This window comes from Macaca fascicularis, chromosome 6, assembly GCF_037993035.2.
Source record: "Macaca fascicularis isolate 582-1 chromosome 6, T2T-MFA8v1.1".
NCBI lineage: Eukaryota > Metazoa > Chordata > Mammalia > Primates > Cercopithecidae > Macaca > Macaca fascicularis.
In genome coordinates this window covers 29,968,380-29,990,627 of record NC_088380.1, presented here as the reverse complement: position 1 = coordinate 29,990,627, position 22,248 = coordinate 29,968,380, and positions in this window count along the sequence as shown.

Sequence of the window (22,248 nt, the reverse complement as noted above, 5' to 3'; positions counted from 1 at the left end):
TATCTCCTATTATTTGATATACTTATCTATAAAAGAACATTTTCTAATTACAGAATATACAAGCAAAAAACCAAAAGGACCTGTGTCCCTAGTCCCATTTTCTTCCTCAGATGTAACATGTGCTACCATTTTTAGTTTTCTGTTGTTCTTCTCTAATGCTCCCAATAATATAGCTTTGCTGTTGTCATTGTTGTTATTATTGCTCTTGCACCAAGCAGTATGTCTTAGTGCTCATGCACATCCTTACCGAGGTCCATTTCTTTACTCTCTGCCCCATTCCAAGTTGTGTTAGGTAGAGGATTATATTGATCAAGCCCAGTTTGTAGCTATCTTCATAACATTAACACTTTAAACCTCAATGTCTTCACTGTTCTACTGTCCTATGAGCTCTAGCAATCTCAAGGTTCATGTCACTTCCCAGACCATGACAATGGTAGTCTGCATTAATGGCAAAATCATTAATATTGATGAAAATTTTTATTTTCTGCCCTTCCCAAAATCATCTACGTCTTTGGAATTTACATTAGCAGGCAACAATGGCAGTGACAATACTACCTTTTGGAAGGTAACTGTAGCTCCACCCTTATCTGTAAAACATATGTATTAAGACCCCCAGTTGCTGCCTGAAACAGTGGATAGTAAACATGTACTATTTTTCCTACACATGCATATTTATAAAAGAGTGTAATTTAAAAATTAGGCATAGTGAAATTTAAGTAATAATTATAGTGGTTTATTAGTAAAAATACTACTACTAATTATTATAGTAGTAGTATTTGTTTAAACTAATATACTCATTATAATAGTATTAAACTAATAGGCTAATTATATTAGTTTAATAATTCTATTAGCTTATTAGTTAAACTAATACTACTAATTGCAATAGAATTATATTAGTTATATTTATATACTAATTATAGTAGTATACTTCTATAATTATATGGAAATATAATTATATTCCTTTTACTAATAATTATATGAATATAACTAATAATCAATAGAACTATTATAACAGTATACTGTAGTAAAAGTTATGTGAATGTGGTCTTTCTCTTGAAATACCTTATTATTATCTACTTTTCTTTTTGCGATAAAGAAAACAGGGAGTAGGACAGACAACCTGAGAATTTATCAGGTTATGGTACACAATTTGAAAGTTATTATTTCTATAACTTTTATTTAATATTTTTCAAAACATGATTGACCCATGATAGCTAAAACTGTGAAAAGTGAAACCGCTGGTAAGGGGGGACTGCTGTGTTGTGAAAAGGGTCTTCCTTTGATAAATGTACCAAGATTAGATTCTCAAGAGGAGTAACATAGATAGGAATTTACATTGTAGATGGCCTCGGCTATTGCTAAATATCTACAAATTCACTTGGGAATAATATAAGCAGCTACATCAGCAACAATATCTTTAGTAATATTGTTAGTGGAGCATCAGTGATTAGGGCTTTGCAATTATGAGACACATTTTTCCAAAGACATGATGCAAACCTCCTTAGCAGCAGAAGAGAAAAATTGAATTCCAACTCTTAGTCAAGAGGTATTTTTGGGAATTGCTATCATACCCTATTTTCCCCCAAGATTATGTGGCATGATAAATATGCCTTACAATAAAGTAGTTAAGAATTTTTAGGTCATACATATTTCATCACCTTAAGCAATGTGAATGGCTGTTTGGAGGTATATTAACGTCATGTAGATTGAGGTTCAAAACTGCTGAGATAAAATTGGATACATTTAGAAAGACTGATGGCATATTTTCCTAAAGAGAATCTTTAGAAAACCAAAGACTTAACGTCAGGTTTTCATATGTCTTGGTAGTCTGAATAAAACTTGTTAAATAATTTTTTCCCAGAAGAAACATTATATGAATATTTAATTTTCCAAAAGTGATATTAATAGTTAATTATCCAGTCATCTGGACCTTTTCCAAAAGAGTATATCTATAAAGAGCATCTAGTCTATCAAATGTAGAAATAAACTCAAGGGATAGTAAATTAATATTTAGTCTGTAAATATTATCTCACTATGTCCATGATGTTGTGAACTTAGTAACCATTTTTAAGGATTTAGTATGTTTGCTTGTTGTTAACATATATATAGACAGAAAAATAAATAGATAAATTTTCAGAATTTATCTAATTTTCTCCTCCATCAAAGTTACAAATTAGCTGTTGGATTTATTATGCTCAGTTAAAATTCTCTGGCATTTTATCTTGATAGTACTGACAGCCCGGAAGGAGTATCTTGTTTGTTTGGCAAGTGGATTTTTTTTTAAATAAATTATTGCTTCATAATTTTTATTGTTTATATTTCAAGGTTATGAAAAATGCCTTTAAAAGATAAATGGTATACACACACACACACACACACACATATATGTATGTATTTTTTTAAATCTCCATATGGTATACCTGTTGTGACATAAATAAATGAAAGCTTAATTTCCTGCCTTGTTGTTAACTATTGCACCATATTATTTTAAGCACTACGCTATATATACTTCTTTTGAAAATTCACTGCACTTATACACACTTCTTTTAGAAATACACTGCACTTATATACACTTGTTTTGGAAAAACTAATAAAGTAATGTATGTTCCAATACAGAATCATCACTAGGGCACATTATGTGATAAAAATGCAAGACGCTATGCATGCTGTTTTTAAAGTATATAAATATGTATGTAGACACACGTGTGCAAAAAATTGGGAAAAATAATTCAGAATTTGGTGACAGTGGTTACCTTTGGGGAGTGGAACCAGAGTTGAAGAAATACTTCATTTTTTATCCTTTTATATTTTGAAGATATATAAATACAAATATTTAAGAAAGACTGTGTAGCTCAACAATATATCAGAAAAACCTGTGTAACTAGTATACAGGTTAGAAGCTAGAATTTGCTAGCACACAGGGTCCTGGCAAATACTTTTGACCATTCACTACCTCTTACCTTCACAAAGTTAACTACTGGTATGATTTTTACAGTAATCAATTTCTTGATTTTTATACCTACATGTGCTCCCCAAGCATGACACTTCAATATGCCTAATTTTTTGAACTTCTTTTAAATAAAATCATGCAGAATATATGATTAGTTTTATTGGGCAATAGCAAATGGTTCACTAACAAGATTCTCACCAACAGCTACATGTTTTTGGCAATATTTGACATGGGCCATCTACTTAATTTTAAGTATTTTGATTCTTTTGTCATATTATCACATTAAAGTTCTTTTTTGCCTTTTAATGACAGCTATTCTGATTTTCATTTTACATTTTGATTTCCTCTTCTGTAAAGTCTCAAGTCCTTTTATATTACTGTGTCTTTGATATCTGTTTTAAAATATGTTTTGGATAAAAGCCTTTATCACTTATATGCATTGAGAAGAGCTCCTCTATGAATTGTCATTTCACTTACCTTACAATATCTAATAAACACTAATGACAATTTTTTTTTTTTTCTTTTTGAGACAGAGTCTCGCTGTCACCCCAGGCTGGAGTGCAGTGGCATGATCTCGGCTCACTGCAAGCTCCCGCCTCCCAGGTTCACACCATTCTCCTGCCTCAGCCTCTGGAGTAGCTGGGACTGCAGGTGCCCGCCACCACACCCGGCTAATTTTTTGTATTTTGAGTAGAGACGGGGTTTCACCGTGTTAGCCAGGATGGTCTTGATCTCCTAACCTCGTGATCCGCCCGCCTTGACCTCCCAGAGTGCTTGGGATTACAGGCGTGAGCCACCACGCCCGGCCATGACAATTTTAATGTAGTTTAATTCAATGGTTCTTAAATGGGTTTTGTTTAGTTACCTAGGGAATATTTCTCAATGACTCATGACAATTTTCATTGTTATAACTGGTGAGATGCTAATGGCATCATGGAAGTAGAGGACATGGATGCTGCTAAACATGCTATAATACTTGGACTGCCCAACCATGGCAAAGAATTATCCTGCCCAAAGTGTAACAATGCAATATGTGTGTATTTTTTGAAGATATTTTACAATATAAATTTCTAGAATATTTATTGAATAATTATATTCATCTATACAACCCACCAGCACCGATTTTTATACATGAAACATACGGAGAGTAGAGAATTATTTTTTTCACTATGTGGACATGAAACATGTAGAGAATAAAGAATTATTTTTCACCACGTGGTCACCAAAATGGGACACACATTTTATTGGAAATGACACCATTTCAGCTGTGCTGTGCAATATTTGTTATATATGAAATATCCTTATAGACATGAGTCTGTTCCTGGGTTATCAGTCTGAATACTCTCTTCTTTCCAAAACTACATTCTCCATCTTTTTGAGTAGGATTAATATAAAAAATGCAAGTCCACTCATGCTTTTCTTCTTCAATATTGCTCTACTTGCAGCTTTGCATTTCCATATAAATGATGGAATTATGTTGTCATTTCCAAAAAACAAAGCAAACAAGCAAACACCCTGCTTGTTTTATGATCAGTATTTAATTGAATTCATGAAAATGTTTACAATATTAAATGTTTCAGTTCATGAATGTCTATATTTAATTTTCAAAAGTGAAATAAACTATTGCTGGTTATAAAAGTCTAAGTTGTCAATTAGTTTTTTTCAACTCTTTAAATATATCATGCTAATTTCTTCATATTTATTGATGCTAAAATGAAAACATGTATTAGCCTGATGTTAATATGAAAAGATGTGTGTTTCTGCTTTTAAGGCTTTTTTTTTTTTTTTTTTTTTTTTTTTTTTTTTGCTCTGGTTACTGTACCTTATGTTCATCGCATTTTTATTCTGATAGCTTTGAAGAAATTTTCTTTTTATCTTTCTTTACAGTGATAGTATTTTTTTTTTTTTTTTTTTGAGACGGAGCCTTGGTCTGTCGCCCAGGCTGAAGTGCAGTGGTGCCATCTCACTGCAACCTCCACCTCCTGGGTTCAAGCCATTCTCCTGCCTCAGCCTCCCAAGTAACTGGGATTACAGGACCACGCCCGGCTAATTATTTTTTGTATTTTGACAGAGACGGGGTTTCACGGTGTTAGCTACGATAGTTTCTATCTCCTGACCTAGTGATCCGCCCGCTTTGGCGTCCCAAAGTGCTCGGATTACAGGCGTGAGCCACCGCGCCCATTCAGTACCTTATAGAGCTATGAACTGATGTGTTGTTTTATCATCCTTTAGACAGTTCTTGGGTTTCAACTCTTAAATAGTCAGGTTTGTAAGTCCCATTATCACCCTTCATTATTTTTCTTTTTTTCTGAGACAGGTCTTGCTCTGTCTCCCAGGCCAGAGTGCAGTGGTGCTGTCTTGACTTACTGCAACCTTCCCCTCCCAGATTCAAGTGATCCTCCCACCTCAGCCTCCCAGACTACAGGTATGCACTACCAGGCCCTGCTAATTTTTTGTAGAGACAGGGTCTCACTATGTTGCCCAGGCTGGTCTTGAACTTCTGGGCTCAAGCGATCCTCCAACCTTGATCTCCTTAAGTGCTGGGATTACAGGCATGAGCCATGCATCCTGCAATCTTCATTCATTTAAACATTTCATTGATAATTCCATTAAGCTTCTACAGTGTATCCTTAGTTCCCTAACTCATTTCTCCACTTTCCTTTACTGTGTCTTATTCTTTTCTTAACATTTTTGTCTCATCTACTTTGCAGTTTACTATTTTTTCCTTAATAATTTATATTGCTCTTAAATTTATCCATGGGGTTGTTAGTGTATTTTTTAATTAACAGTTTTAAATCTGGTTTTCCAATTTTTCTTGAGTTCTCTGCTAAAATTGTGAGTCATATTTTCTATCTCCTTGTAAATACTAAATAAAATCATTTTAATAATTTGTTCAATAACTTCAATATGTTGAACTGTGTCCGGAACTGGTTCCTTCCTGTGGGTTCTTGGTCTGGCTGACTTTAAGAATGAAGCCGCAGACCCTTGCAGTGAGTGTTCCAGTTCTTAAAGATGGTGTGTCTGGAGTTCCTTCCTTCAGATGTTCAGATGCCGGGAGTTTCTTCCTTCCGGTGGGTTTGTGGTCTAGCTTGACTTCAGGAGTGAAGCCGCAGACCTTTGCAGTGAGTGTTAGAGCTCTTAAAGGTGGCACATCCGGAGTTGTTTGTTCCTCCTAGTGGGTTCATGGTCTCGCTCACTTCCGGCGTGAAGCCACAGACCTTTGCAGTGAGTGTTACAGCTCATAAAGATAGAGTAGACCCAAAGAGTGAATGGCAGCAAGATTTATTGTGAAGAGCAAAAGACCAAAGCTTCCAGAGTGTGGAAGGGGACCCAAGTGGGTTGTTGCTGCTGGCTTGGGTGGCCAGCTTTTATTCCCTTATTTGTCTCTGCCCTCATCCTGCCGATTGCTCCATTTTACTAAGTGCTGACTGGTCCAATTTACAGAGTGCTGATTGGTGCATTTACAAACCTTTAGCTAGACAGAAAAGGTCTCCAAGTCCCCACTAGACCCAGGAAGTTCAGCTGGCTTCACCTCTCAGAACTATATATTTCTGTTTATATTAACTGTTGCTTTTCTTTGATTGCACTTATGCATTATTGTCTTGTTGTCTTCTTGGTTCTTTTATTTGTTCCAAACATTGTATTTGCAATTCAAAATAATTTAATTAGTAGGCCCAGCAGGACTGTACCAGTGACCAGCGACTGGCAGGGTCTGGGATGGGAAAAATAAATAAATTATTTAAGTTGCAAAGTATAGAGATTACCTCGTTACTAATTAAAATGCTTAAAAAGCTCTATTACAAATGTTTGATATTTATAAGTAGATTGTACTTTTAAAACTCATCAGATACTTGATTATACTAAGAGAATATTGCTTATTTATATGAGAGATTACAGATATATGGTTTTGCTAAAAATATAGTTTATATCTTATAGAAACATTGGGAGTTATACCTGATGTAAATGACGAGTTGATGGGTGCAGCACACCAACAAGGCACAAGTATACATATGTAACAAACCTGCACGTTATGCACATGTACCCTACAACTTAAAGTATAATAATAATAAATAAATTTAAAAAAAAAAGAAATACACAGTAAAATATATATGAATGAAATTATTTTATGTCTGGGATTTATGAAGTAATATTACTGATTATACAGTGTGTGGGATTAGAATGAGGGTATAGAGCAAATAAAATTAGCAATTACTTGATATTTAAATGAACACAAAATGTGTACATAGAGATTTATCACATATTTAATATTCTATATAATTAAATGTTAAAAAAAATTAAAGACTCTGTATGTACCCTCACAGAATTTGCTTTTTAAATGTCATTTGCATAACTCTACAGGCAATTCAAGATTATCTCCATCCAATTTCTGGAATTGAAACAATTCAAATCTGTGCTTCAACTTCTGCAAAGTGTCATTTTTTTCTGAAAAGCTTTTTAGCTAGGATTCTCCTTTTGGTACTGTGACTTAAAGCAAGAAGTTAATCCTCACGTTTTTCAGCAATCAAGACTTTATCCTACCAGTACCCTCAGGAGTACTAGATTATTTCATCTACTCTTTGTCTCCATGACATTGGTACAAAGATTGAACAAAAATTACAGTCTAGACATTTAGTCAAATGATTTTACGCTTAGTAACATAGGCTGAGTATTCCTGATTAAATTGAGGTTATCCTTCTTGGCAAAAATGTTACTTAAATGAGGCTTAAATATTAAAAAATAGGGGATCTGTAAGGAGATACTTTAATATCGTTTAAATATTTTTGCCTTTCAACGTTTTGCACAATAGCTTCTCTTTCATTGCTCCCTGAAAAACTAAATGATACAGGTGTTACAAATGATGATTCTCTAGCTTGGAATACTTCAACTTTTTTTTTTTTTTTTTTTCTTTTTCTGAGACAAGGTCTCACTCTCTCGCCCAGGTTGGAACGCTGCAGCCCAGCCAACTCTTGGGGTAAAAGGATCCTCCCACCTCAGCCTCCCAAGAAGCTGGGAATACAGGTATGTGCCACAAGGCCCAGCTAAGTTTTTTATTTTTATTTTTATTAATTTTTTTGAGAAGGAGTCTCACTCTTGTTGCCCAGACTGGAGTGTAATGGCGCGATCTCGGCTCACTGCAATTTCCGTTTCCTGGGTTCGAGCAATTCTCCTGCCTCAGCCTCCTGAGTAGCGGGTATTACAGGAGCCCTCCACCATGCCTGGCTAATTGTTTTTGTATATTGAACTGAGACGTGGTTTCACCATGTTGGTCAGGTTGGTCTCGAACTCCTGACATCAGGTTATCAATCTGCCCACCTTGGCCTCCTAAAGTGTTGGGATCACAGTAGTGAACTACCATGTCCAGCCCCCAGGTAATGTTTTAAGGAATTTTTTTTTTTTTTTTTAGTGATGAGATCTCACTGTGGTGCCCAGGCTGGCCTTGAACTCCTGGCTTCAAATGATTTTCCCATCTTGGCCACCCAAAGTCCTGGGAATACAGGCCACCATACTTGCTTGACATATTCATTTGTAATTTGGTGTATTTTGTTAAACAAAAGTTTTCCATTTTAATGTCTTCATTTATACTTGTTGATATTTTTTGTTACTAAAATATATTTTGCTACTCAAAGATCATGACTTAGGTATTTTCCTATATTAACATCCTATCTTTTATTGCTTTTTCTTTATAACATACACCAACACACTATATATACATTGTTTTCTGTATATATGTCTACTTATCTCAGCACCGGTTTTTGGAAACAAAGTTCTTCTAAAACTGCTCTGCAGTACACTCTTTAGTGTAAATCACACTTTCATAAATATGTGAGTCTGCTTTAGTGATAGTCATTTTATTTGGTCTTTTTGTCTATTTTTAGTTTACTATCACACATTATTGGGTTTGGTAGGTTTACAAATCTTGTTATTTAAAATATTGCCTGTTGCTGAGTTTTTTACAAAATATTAGCTATTCTTGTATTTTTAATATATTTTTTAAATGTTCTCATCAAATTATGAAAAAACATAAGATTTTTAATGGCTCTATGGTGTTGATTGACACCTTTAGAATATTGAGTTTTCCAAGGAGTGAACATGTCATTTTATAATGATTTATTTAACATGTCGATAACAGTTTATAGTTTTCTGTGCAGAAATTGTAAACACATTTTTGGTTATGTTTATTTGTAGATGCATGGTCTTTCCAGATGTTATGGTAAATGGTAACTTAAAAGTATATTTTGTAAGTATTTATTTTTGCTATATAGAAAAGTGATTTTAGTCAGATTTACTTCAACATAATTTATATATAGTAAATTTCACTTTAAAAGTGTAGTTCTATAATTTTTGGAAAATGTACATTCATCAAGCTAGTATCATAATAAAGATGCAGAATATTTCCATTATCTCTAAAAAATAGTCCTTCATGCCAGTTATAGTCAATTTCCTTTTTCTATTTCCATTCCGTGGGCACCTGTGCTCTTATTTCTGTTTCCATAATTTTCTCTTTTTCTGAATGTCATATAAATGGAATCACAGAATATATAGCTTTTTGAGTCCAATTTATTTTACTTACTAAGTTATTTAGAGACTCATCCTTGTCATATGTATCAGTAGATGATGCTTTTCAAACTTGCGGAGTCATATTCCACTGTGTGGGTTATCAGAGTTTTTATCTATTTACTAGTGATGACAATTTTCTCAATTTTGTGTCACCAAAAGTTTTTAAAACTAAAATTAAAACATTAGAGTTTGGGTTCCTTGAATTGAGTTAGAGAGAGTCCAGCAAGTAAAAGAATATTAAACTAAGACTATGGCTATTGATGTAAAGAAATGTACATGATTTTAGGAAATAGAAACCAAACTGCAATTACCCAAATGTCCATAACTAGGTGAATAGATAAATATGCTGTAGTATATACATAAATTGGAATTTATTAAGGAATAATTATGTTCATTATATTCATTATATTATTACATACAATTACAAAAATATTCATTATATTATTACATGCAATTACATGTATAAATGTTATTTCATTCATATATTTTAATTATTATTAAATTGTATCTATTGTATAAAACACAAAATTTATACAATAATGTGTATAAATGTTAATTATGCTTGCTGAAAAACAGTAGACAAAAAATACACACTTTATAATTACATTTATATAAAAATCTAGAAAAAAAGGAAAGTAATCTACATAACAAAGAGTGAATCTGTGATGGCTTGAGACTGATGCAGGAGGGAGTTTGAGGAAGGAATAGAAAGGTAGGATTATAGACATACACAGAAATTTTTTGGTGCTGTTGTGGATATGTTTGGCTTCTTGATTACAATGACAGTTTATCAGGTGGGTGCATATGCCTAATATATGAGACTGAACATTGAAACTACAATAATCATATAATGAAATATTGAGCAATAAAAGGAATGGAATACTGATGCATATCACAACATGAATGAGCCTTGAAAACATTATGCTAAGTGAAATAAACAAGATGGAATAGACAACATATTGTATTATTCAGTTTATGTAAAAGATCCAGAATAAGCAAATTCATAGAGACAAAAAGTATGTTAGCAGTTCTCACAAACTAGGGGTCGGGGGAATGAAGAGTGTTGGTTACTTTTTGTGTTGATGAAAATTTCCTAAAATTAGATGCTTTTAATGTTTGTACAATTCTGTGCATATACTCAAAACCACAGAGTTACACCCTTTAAAATGCCTCATCTTGTGATATATGAATTGTATCTTTGTGAATCTAATATTTTAAAAATATTGGAATAGACTCTTGGATTAATTTTTAAGTGTGAATATTCACTAATCAGCAATGGATCCTCATGTCTATGAGTTTGTGTATTAAAATCCATGAGCCAGGCGCAGTGGCTTATGCCTGTAGGCGGGTGGGTCACTTGAGGTCAGAAGTTTGAGACCAGCCCGATCAACATGGTGAAACCCCATCTCTACTAAAAATACAAAAAATTAGCCGGGCTTGGTGGTAGGCACCTGTAATCCCAGCTACTTGGGAGTCTGAGGCAGGAGAATCACGTGAACCCTGGAGGCAGAGGTTGCAGCGAGCCAAGGTCATGCAACTGAACTGCAGCCTGGGCCACAGAATGAGACTTTGTCTCATAAAATAAAATAAAATAAAATAAAAATAAAATCCACAAATATTTGAATCTATGAGGCATCAGTGCATTGTTGAGTTTACCGAAGGCATGAATATAACTCTTTTGGAGTGTCAGCCTTCTAAAATCAATATCCCAAAAGGCCTGTAAACACCTGAGGATTCTTCGCTTAGCACAAATAATTGGAAGTATGGAAGAAAATGAGAGCTGTGTAAATGTTTTAAAGCTATTCCAAAGAGATGCTCTCTTAGTCTGCTCGGGTTGCCATAACAAAATACCATGAACTGGTGGCATGAGCAACTGAAATTTCTTTTCTCACAGTTTTGGAGACTAGAAGTTCAAAATTAAGGAGCCCACAGGACCGGGGCCTGTTGAGTGCTTTGTCTTTGGGTTGTGAGTTGTTGACTGCCACTATGTCTTCACATAGCTTTTTCTCGATGTCTGTGTTCAGAAAGAGAAAACTCTGCTGTCCCTTCCTCGTCTTATAAGAGCATTAATCTCATCATAACAGCCCCATCCTCATGACCTCCTCTAACTCCATTACTTTCTAAAGGCTCTGCCTCCAAATATCATCACATGAATATTAAGGCTTTAATGTATGAATTTTGGAGAAACACAATTTAAGTCATAGCAGGTGCTTTCTGTTGGACCAGGCAATCTTCATTTACTGATGTCTTTAGTCACTCCAGTTTATCATTTGTTGTTGATTGATTACAAAAATGGCAGCAAGTTTTTATCTTTCTTTGTATCCAGGCTCTGCATTATGACTTTGCACCTTCTCCAGACCAGTATAGTCTGTGTCCCTACCTTTTGATTCTGCGATGACATTGTACCAATGAATGCAGCAGAATTGAGAACGTGTCATCTATGAGCTTAGGCTTCAAACAGCTTTCTTCTTTCTTGTTTCTGTTATTGCTTTTGGAGACTTGTCAATGTCATGAGCAACGTTAGGCCCACAAGGTTAATTACAACAGATCAGATATCAGTAGTCTCAGTACAGACTGAGTTCGACTAACCTATTGTTACTGAGTTCTCAGATATATAAGGCTAGATCAGCCAGATTTGGCTCAATCATGAGAAATAATAAATAATTATTGTTTTAACCTGCTACGTTTTGGTGTGGTTTTTACTCAACAATAATTGATGTAATATGTCTCATTGATTCCCCCCGTAGGTACACTTCTTCCAAAAGTTATTGTAGGGAGTCATTACATATCTGAAAATACAGAACTACCTTTATGTATTATCATGTTTACTATGGCTAACCAACCTATAAATTACAGGTAAACTTAATGCATTCTAAATTCTTGTTATTACCATGCCGTATTATACTATATCCTATATTACCGAAATGCATTCTAAATTCTTATTACCATGATGTATTATACTATATTATATATTACCAAGTTATTAGATAATCTAATTGCATATTGCATACAAATATTTTTTTCATATTTTATGTTCATCTCCACTTGACTTCTTTGTAGTTATGTGTTTTTTTTTCTGTCTGTAAGCTTTTTTTAATCTTCAACTTCCTTAACGTTAAAATCAATCATGTAGAGGCAGTTATGTTTGTTTTATTTTAATCCATTGTGTCTTTTCATCATTTTTATTTAATAATTAACGATTATTGACTATTATTTCTTTTTTCATTCTGGGACTAGCAAAAAGACGTGTCAACACTACTTCTCTATGTCTTCTTACTTTACTGTGATATTATTAATCATTATACCCTCTCAGTAGTTTCTAGACGGTTTTTCCAATTGGACATTCCAGTTCGTTATTCACCTCCCCTTCCGTGTTTTCTCTACCTTCATCTTATTATTTTTTCATAGCTATTTGCATATTCACTGATAGCAGTGAAGGATGATTTGCTCTTAAGATTTTGCTGAACGAAGATGCAGTGAAGCGAGATGCAGTCAGGGACATTTTTCTAAGCCATCTCTGAGCCTGAAGCTTATACAACTAAAAAAATATGGAGAATAAATACGTAGTTTACGTTTATGAATTTATTGAACATGAATGGTCATGAGAAGACTTTGCTAATGTCCCATCCAGGTCTTTGGAAAGCACCAGTACAAATGACAAATATACTAGTGTAAACTTTGGTAAATTGATGTTTCCGAATAGGACTTGAGGCTTCTATTTTTCCTCTATGACTGACTCTAAGTATTTCATGCCTGAAAGTTGGCTCACAGTTTTGTTCTGAACGATGAGTAAGGCCCTGCATTCATCCCACTTTGTATCTCTAGGTAGGACATCAGTATTCCATTCTGAACTGATGAGAAATCGAATCCATCGGGTGCTTTGCAGACAGCATGTAGCTGCAGAAAACAATAGTTTTCTTTCCTTAGTTTCCCTTTGCCAGTGAGGATTATTTCCTTGCTGAAACAATGTTGCTAATGATGTTGTTCTGCCTAGCCTATGTATTTTGGAGTAGAAAAATAATATAAGACCCCCTGGAGTGAAATTTTCCTGCACTGGGTCAATAAATAAATAAATAAACCTGACAAACATACATTAGTGTACAAATACTAACGCTTTACTGAAACTGAAAAGAGTATCTCCAAAAACTTTAAAGATGCTGATATTTAACAGGTAACAGAACTATTTGTTAAAATTTCAGAAGAGAAAATAAGAATGATGCATTTTCTGATTAATTAACTCTATCTAAAATATATAATCCGGATTGAAACAACAAATCCAGGGTTACCATATTCAAAATGAAATTTTGCTCTGACTTAACACTCTTATCATCATATAGAATACAAAATTATCTTATCTATTTTTACTTACAAGCATTTGCTCGCATGTATCTTGGGAAATTACACCACCAAAACCTTCCACATATAGAGTAACTACTTTTATAATGAAATGGTAAATTATATAGTATTTCCATTTTAATTACAGAAAAGATTCTGGGGATGTGTTGCCATGGCTAGAAATGCAACATCATCTAAGGTATAAAACTATAATCATTTCACATATTCTCTGGGTCACCATAAGATTTTCTGTGTATTATTGAATCTTCATGTAGATGACAATCTTGGTGCAAATTAAACCTAGGGGATAAGTAGAATGGACACTAACATCGCTCACCTGAATAATGCAAAGCACCAGTGACATTGTGGACAGTATTTAGGTAAGGATGTTTGTTTCCATCCTTGTTTTTATAAATGAAAACGTTTCCATCTTTCTGTCTTTGTGGATTGATACATATTGATTGTACATATTTATGGGGTTCATGTGATATTTCGACGCATGCATGCAATACATAATGGTCAAATCATGGTAATTAGGATACCCACTACCTCCAACATTTATTTTTTGTGTATGTGTTGGGGACATTTTAAGTATTTTCTTCTGAATATTGTGAAATATGCAATAAATTATTGCTAAGTATAATCACTCTTGTGTGCTATTGAACACTAGAACTTATCCCTTCTAACTAACTGTATATGTGCACCCATTAACCAATATCTATCTTCATCCTCCCTCCTTATGCCTCTCTTAACCATCATTCTACTCTCTACCTTCCTGAGATCAGACTTGTTAGCTCCCATGAATGAGTACAAATATGAAATATTTGTCTTTCTATGCTTGGCTTGTTTCACTTAACATAAGGACCTATCGTCTCTTCCATGTTTCTGCAAACAACATGATTTGATTCTTTTTATGGCTGTGTACTATTCTTTTGTGTGTATAGACCATAGTTTCTTTATCCATTTATTTGTTAATGAACACTTATGAGCCAGAATTTTTTTAATGAGTGATTTAGTTGACTTGCATCAAAACTACCTGGAGTGTTTATTTTTACAAAACCATGTAGAGTCTTGATACAGACACAGTAAATCAGAGTATCTGAATGTAAGATCTACAAGTTAACTTTTAAACATTTTTTAGTATTTTATATGTGTATATACACGTGTGTGTGTGTATATGTGTGTGTGTGTGTGTATATATATATATATGGAAAAACTATGAAACCTAGAATATGAGTCCTTGAATATGAGTCACTAACGTATGTATGTGTGTACATATGTATGCCATTTCTATAATTAAATATTTGTCTTTGAGAATTATGTATTTATAAATGTGTGCAAGCAGGTCTGGTTCACTATTTTCTTACTAAAGAGTCATAAAAATACCCATTCATTTTTTTTAAAATTTATTTATTATTATTATACTTTAAGTTGTAGGGTACATGTGCATAACGTGCAGGTTTGTTACATATGTATACTTGTGCCTTGTTGGTGTGCTGCACCCATCAACTCGTCATTTACATCAGGTATAACTCCCAATGCAATCCCTCCCCTCTCCCCGCTTCCCCCTTCCCATGATAGGCCCCGGTGTGTGATGTTCCCCTTCCTGAGTCCAAGTGATCTCATTGTTCAGTTCCCACCTATGAGTGAGAACATGCAGTGTTTGGTTTTCTGTTCTTGTGATAGTTTGCTAAGAATGATGGTTTCCAGCTGCATCCATGTCCCTACAAAGGACACAAACTCATCCTTTTTGATGGCTGCATAGTATTCCATGGTGTATATGTGCCACATTTTCTTAATCCAATCTGTCACTGATGGACATTTGGGTTGATTCCAAGTCTTTGCTATTGTGAATAGTGCCGCAATAAACATACGTGTGCATGTGTCTTTATAGCAGCATAATTTATAATCCTTTGGGTATATACCCAGTAATGGGATGGCTGGGTCATATGGTACATCTAGTTCTAGATCCTTGAGGAATCGCCATACTGTTTTCCATAATGGTTGAACTAGTTTACAATCCCACCAACAGTGTAAAAGTGTTCCTATTTCTCCACATCCTCTCCAGCACCTGTTGTTTCCTGACTTTTTAATGATCGCCATTCTAACTGGTGTGAGATGGAAAATACCCATTCATTTTTATTACAAAAGGTATTAGTATCTCAAAGAGGACTGTGTGTCAGGACATCAAAGCTAACTCTTAATTTGTCTTTTATTCTTGAATTTTTGGACTTTGGGAGACAAATAAAATTTCTGTGTTCTAGAGTTTTAAAAATGAGGAACACTTCTAATTCCACCTACTCAAGTGGCTGAGGCATGAGAATTACTTGACCCTGGTAGGTGGGGGTTGCGGTGAGGCTAGAGTACACCACCAAACTCCAACATGGGCAACAGAACAATATTGTCTCAAAAACAAAATTACGAAGGTCAATTTAGAACCTAAATCAGACAGGTCTCTAGATAGGGATAGAGAGGACAGGTATACACTACTGAAGTTCGAGGATGATAGTATGGTATTTTCTTGGAGGATACCAGAAAGTTGATAATAGTGGAGAAATGCTAAGAACAGAGTTTTGCTCAAAAGGACTCATATTCAAGGGTTCATAGTTTTCCCTTCAGTTTTTCCTCTTTTGTCCTTATAAGGACATTTCTAGAGAGATAGACATATATAGATGTAGATAGATAATTTTCCTGTTTGTCATTCTACTTTCTTTTAATAATTCTTAACTGTTCAAAATGTTTTAGATTTCTGTGTTTCCTTATTATTTAAACTCAAGGGATGGAGTGGCAGATCAAACCAACTTTTCCATAATCTCTTGTACTTCACTGTGTGCAGGCATGGGGCAATATGCTTTCCAGGGGATTTGTAAGACAGTATAAAATAAATAGCAACCAAACCAAATTAGCAGTGTTTGGAAGCAAAAATGGAAACATTTGGGGAAACATACAATATAAATAGATAGTTGTTGAATGAATGACTAGTGGGATAGTTGAGACAAAGCCCCCTTTCATGTAATTCTAATAACATTATGATGTTACTGGAGGAATTCAACACCGTGTTTAGGAAGAGGTTGATATTTGATAAATTGCCTACCCATCTCACCATCTCTATATGAAAATATTTTACTTTACGTGAGATGATAATATAAACAATTATTTTCAGGAGTTGCAAAATATATTAATTGTATACTTTTTTTGGTAGTAACTTAAGGTGAAACTTGCTCAATAGGGGATAAGTAGCTGTCATGGGAGCCTAAATAGTGGAGTAGGCTTCTGCTGCCGTAAGCCACCAAGATTTACAAAGAGAAGAAACAGTTATGGCATCTGTTTACTCAACTAACAACATGAAATTCCTATGTGCAATATTGGTAATGATGCATCTAAACCTTATGTAGTAAATAATTTATGAATCATTTAGGGTGTCAGAGTTTTTTGACTTTAGTCCAGGTAGAAAGGTCATAGAGTAAGTAGAGAGCCTATACGTTTAACGAATATTTGTATTCGCGATGGCTCACGCTTGTAATCCCAGCACTTTGGGAGGCCGAGACGAGCGAATCATGAAGTCAGGAGTTTGAGACCAGCCTGGCCAATATCGTGAAACCCCGTCTCTACTAAAAATACAAAAAATTATCTGAGCGTGGTGGTGCGTGCCTGTAGTGCCAACTACTCGGGAGGTTGAGGCAGAAGAATCGCTTGAACATAGGAGGCGGAGGTTGCAGTGAGCCGAGATCTCGCCACTGCACTCCAGCTTGGATGACACAGCGAGACTTCATTTCAAAAAAAAAAAAAAAAAAGATATTCTCAGAATCACAAACATTCCTTACCACTTTATCAGATAAATTAAGAATTGAAATACATTTATGATTGGTTTGTTTGTTTTGTCATACATACAAATCTCATTTATTTTTATCTGATGTACAAGGAGCTCACTCAGCACAGGAAGAATAAGCTAATCATACCAATATTGAGAGAAAATATCACCATGAATACATACATATATATTCTTAAGAGCAGTTTTTAAGAGTTGTACAACAATGTAAGGCAAGTTTTGCTAAAGAATGTTTTCTGACAGGCTTTTGAATAGGAAATGGACAGGTAAATCACTTCCACATAATAGAGTAGTGCAGGACGGTTCTCCCAGTGGCCTTGGACTTAGGGAGTACATACCCCTTTCTCACTTGTAGTTCTTAAGAATAACTGTAGATTGTGCTGTGAATACCACACCCTGAGATAAATGGTGGACTGGCGAGAACAGCCCAGGCTCTGTTCTGATTCCCCCCTGGATACAGGATGTCCTTCAATACTTTAGCCAAGTAGTCCTGTTGCATCCGAGGTTTAAAACCCAGGGCAGGATACTCTCCGAACTCCCCCAGCTATGGTGCAAGTGCGGCATACACAGTTGGGATTCTATCTACCCTGTAGATAGCTTTCCTGAGCCATGGAAGATAAGATCACAATGAATCTTTAGGCTTCTATTGTTCCTTGCCGTGTATTCGTAAGTAATAAACCCACTGCATGTAACTTGTATATGCAGCTATTCTGTCTTATCAGATTCAGACAAGTTGGTAACCAGTACACAGCGAAACTGCATTACAATGAAGTGAGTATAACATCTGTTATCACACTTACTTGAATTCCACAGACTGTGAGAGCTGTCTTAAAATTTATATGTAATTTTATCTTAGTCTATTTGAGTTTTAAATTTCACTATATTTGGACTAGATCCATAAACTAATTCCTTAACCCTTGATGTCTCACACTCAGAGATGTGAGAGGGGAACGGAGGTGAGGGTGGATGTAAAAAGATGGATGTGGCCAATGGCAGTGTTTTCTAGCAGTGTCTACTCATGTACACTTCTTTTTTTGGTAGGTTTTATATATTTAATTCAAATAAAGATTATATATTTATTATGACATGTTATTTACAACATGAAAATATATTGACACTTTGCTTGTACCCTTCTTTTGATGCTTTTCCTTTAGAAACATTAAAAAAAATGCAAGGGTCAAAAGGCATTTTGAAAGTGGCTGGGTAGATATAAAATTGCAAATGTCTTTAATCTTTCTAATGAAAAAATGTAAAGATTCATAACAATCCATGCAATTTAAAAATATTTCTCTATTTTTTCCCTGCATCCTTACTGCCTATGACACATTTTTATCCTACTGTTTAATAACTTTAATGTTTTTTTTAATTTTAGTTAAAATTTTAATTTAAAAATCTGTTTATTATGGTATGGACGTTGACATGAGATCTGCTTTATTAACAAATTGCTAACTGTACAATACACTATGGTTTAACTAAGTGTGCAATGTAAGACAGATTTCTATAACATACTAAGCTTGCATAATGAAGATTTTATGCCCATTGATTAGCAACTCCTCACTCTCCCTTACCCCCAGACCCTGGCAACTACATTTGTACTCTCCGATTTCATGAGTTTGACTTTTTAAGATACCTCATATAAGTGGAATCATGTAATACTGTCTTCTGTGACTGGCTTATTTCACTGATTATAATGTCTTAAATTCCTTTTATGTTTTCATATATTGCAAGATTTTCTTTTTTAAGGCTTAATATTTTATTGTCTATGTTTTTGTATTCAAAAATTATCACAAAGACCAATGTCATAAATTTTTTTTCTTGAATTTTAGTCTAGGGGATTTATAGTTTTAGGTCTGACATTTAAGTCTGTAATTCATTTTGAGTTTATTTTATGCATGATGTAAAAAAAAAGTTCAATTTTCTTAATCCAGTCTGTCACTGATGGACATTTGGGTTGATTCCAAGTCTTTGCTATTGTGAATAGTGCCACAATAAACATACGTGTGCTTGTGTCTTTATAGCAGCCTGATTTATAATCCTTTGGGTATATACCCAGTAATGGGATGGCTGGGTCATATGGTACATCTAGTTCTAGATCCTTGGGCACATATACACCATGGAATACTATGCAGCCATAAAAAAGGATGAGTTTGTGTCCTTTGTAGGGACATGGATGCAGCTGGAAACCATCATTCTTAGCAAACTATCACAAGAACAGAAAACCAAACACCGCATGTTCTCACTCATAGGTGGGAACTGAACAATGACATCACTTGGACTCGGGAAGGGGAACATCACACACCGGGGCCTATCATGGGGAGGGGGAAGGGGGGAGGGATTGCATTGGGAGTTATACCTGATGTAAATGATGAGTTGATGGGTGCTGACGAGTTGATGGGTGCAGCACAGCAACATGGCACAAGTCTACATATGTAACAAACCTGCACATTATGCACATGTACCCTAGAACTTAATAATAATAAAAAATTAAAAAAATAAAAATAAAAGTTCAATTTAATTAGGCAGTATGTGGATATTCAGTTTTCTCAACATTATTTATTGAAGAGACTGTCCTTATCTTATTGTGTATTCTTGACACTCTTGTTCAAGATCAATTGACCTTATATTCATAGATTTATATCTGGGCTCTCTATTCTGTTCCATGGGTCATTGTGTCTTTCTTTATACTAGTATTATCCTGTTTTAATTACCATAGCTTTGTAATATGTTTCACAGTCAGAAAGTGGGATACCTTCAGATTTTCTCTTCTTTCTCAAGGTTGTTTTTGGCTATTTGGGTTTATTGTTTTTCCATATAAATATTAATTATTTTTTATAATTAAGTAAAAAATATCATGGATAGTTTGATAATAACTACAATGAATCAAGAGACTGTTTTAAAGTAATATGACCACTTTAACAATGTTAAGTCTTCTAATCCATAAACACAGTGTGTCTTTGATTTGATTGTGTCTTCTTCAATTGCAGTCATTGACGTTTTGTAGTTTTTAGTGTACTAATCTTTTACGTCCTTAATTTTATTCCTAAGTGTTTTACATGTCAAGTTTCAACTTTTTCTTGAAATAATTGTGGAATTTTATAGGGATATAATGGAAAAATGTATTCCTTGATTCAACATTTTTTTACTGTTTCTGTCAGCAAGCATATTTATGTTTTCATGGTCACATACACGCACATGCACACCTATGCACACACACACACCCCACAGACACGCATACAGAGAATACAACATCAGAGAGACTATTAAAAAATGAAGCCAAAGTGTAAGGGAATTTTTTTAAAGCTAGATAGATCTACCAGTAAGCCACCGCTGTTCAATGCAAGATTCCTTAAAGCTACACTGTTCTTCTCATAGAACTAAGGACCAACTGTAAACTTGATCTTGACTCTACTAAAGATCAGTACAACTCTTTGCCTGAGAGTTAAGAAAGAGGGAACTTTGAGTGTTTTGCTGTTGTTAAGGTTGGAATGTGACACTCAGACTGTAAAAACTCAGTCATCATGCATGTATCTATGTATTCATCCATCCAAATCTATTTATATTTATTTTAGTCACACTTTTGAAAATGTGCACATTCACTGGTCAAACATAGTGTATGAGTTGAGCTAAGGACTCAAAAGAGAAGCTATATTCAAAAAAATATGAATTGAGTTTTTTTAAATGATGAAGGAAGTTAGCAGAATTAGTTAAAATATATAGTAATTCAGAAGTTCATGGAGATATTATAGCTGAGTTGAGCTACTGCCCATTTGTATTTACATAGAAATCTCAACAGTTAGATGTATTGTCATAAATGCAACTTAAATAACAAAGGGAACTTTGAATGTTTTGAAAGAACTTGATAAACTACACTCTTTACTAAATTTTCTTATCAAACTGAGAAACAACAGCAAAGTCAGAAAATGAAACACTAAGAATATCAGCCTGATTACTGACAAAACCATGTGGGACATCTCAGCTGCTCGGACAGCTGGCTGTGTCTACACACTTCCCAACTAACTTCTTTGAAGTACAGATCTTGCACCTGCATATCTGAGAAAAAAATGTTAAATTTAATAAGAAGACACTTGTGCCCAGACAACTTCCTCTCTCACTGGATTGGTGCAGGAGGAAATAATGAGGTAGTAGAGATAACAAATGTCCAGGCTCAAAATGTTGTCTATTTCCAGTTCAGAACCAGTCACCATTGTCAGTCATTTGCCAGGCAGTAAATCCATACAACTGTAATGGGTAGGAGTAGAGATGCAACAAGAGTTCAGAAGTAAACAGGGGAAATTTATTCTTACAATAACTGGAAATAGAAAAATGTTCTTCCCCTCTAAAAAGAAGAGGAAAGTAAGCAGCTATCCATAGGCAAATGTAATGATTAATGAAAACAAAACTCTTATCAATCAAAGTTATCACACATTTTTAAAAATTTAATTGATTCCTTCCTGAAACCCCAAATGTACACATAGGTGATAATATGAAAATAACTATGAGCAGTATGAGTGAAGAGAGAGGGTTACTTTTATTCTAATTATGAGGTCTCGTTCTTCTAAAATATATTCAACAAACT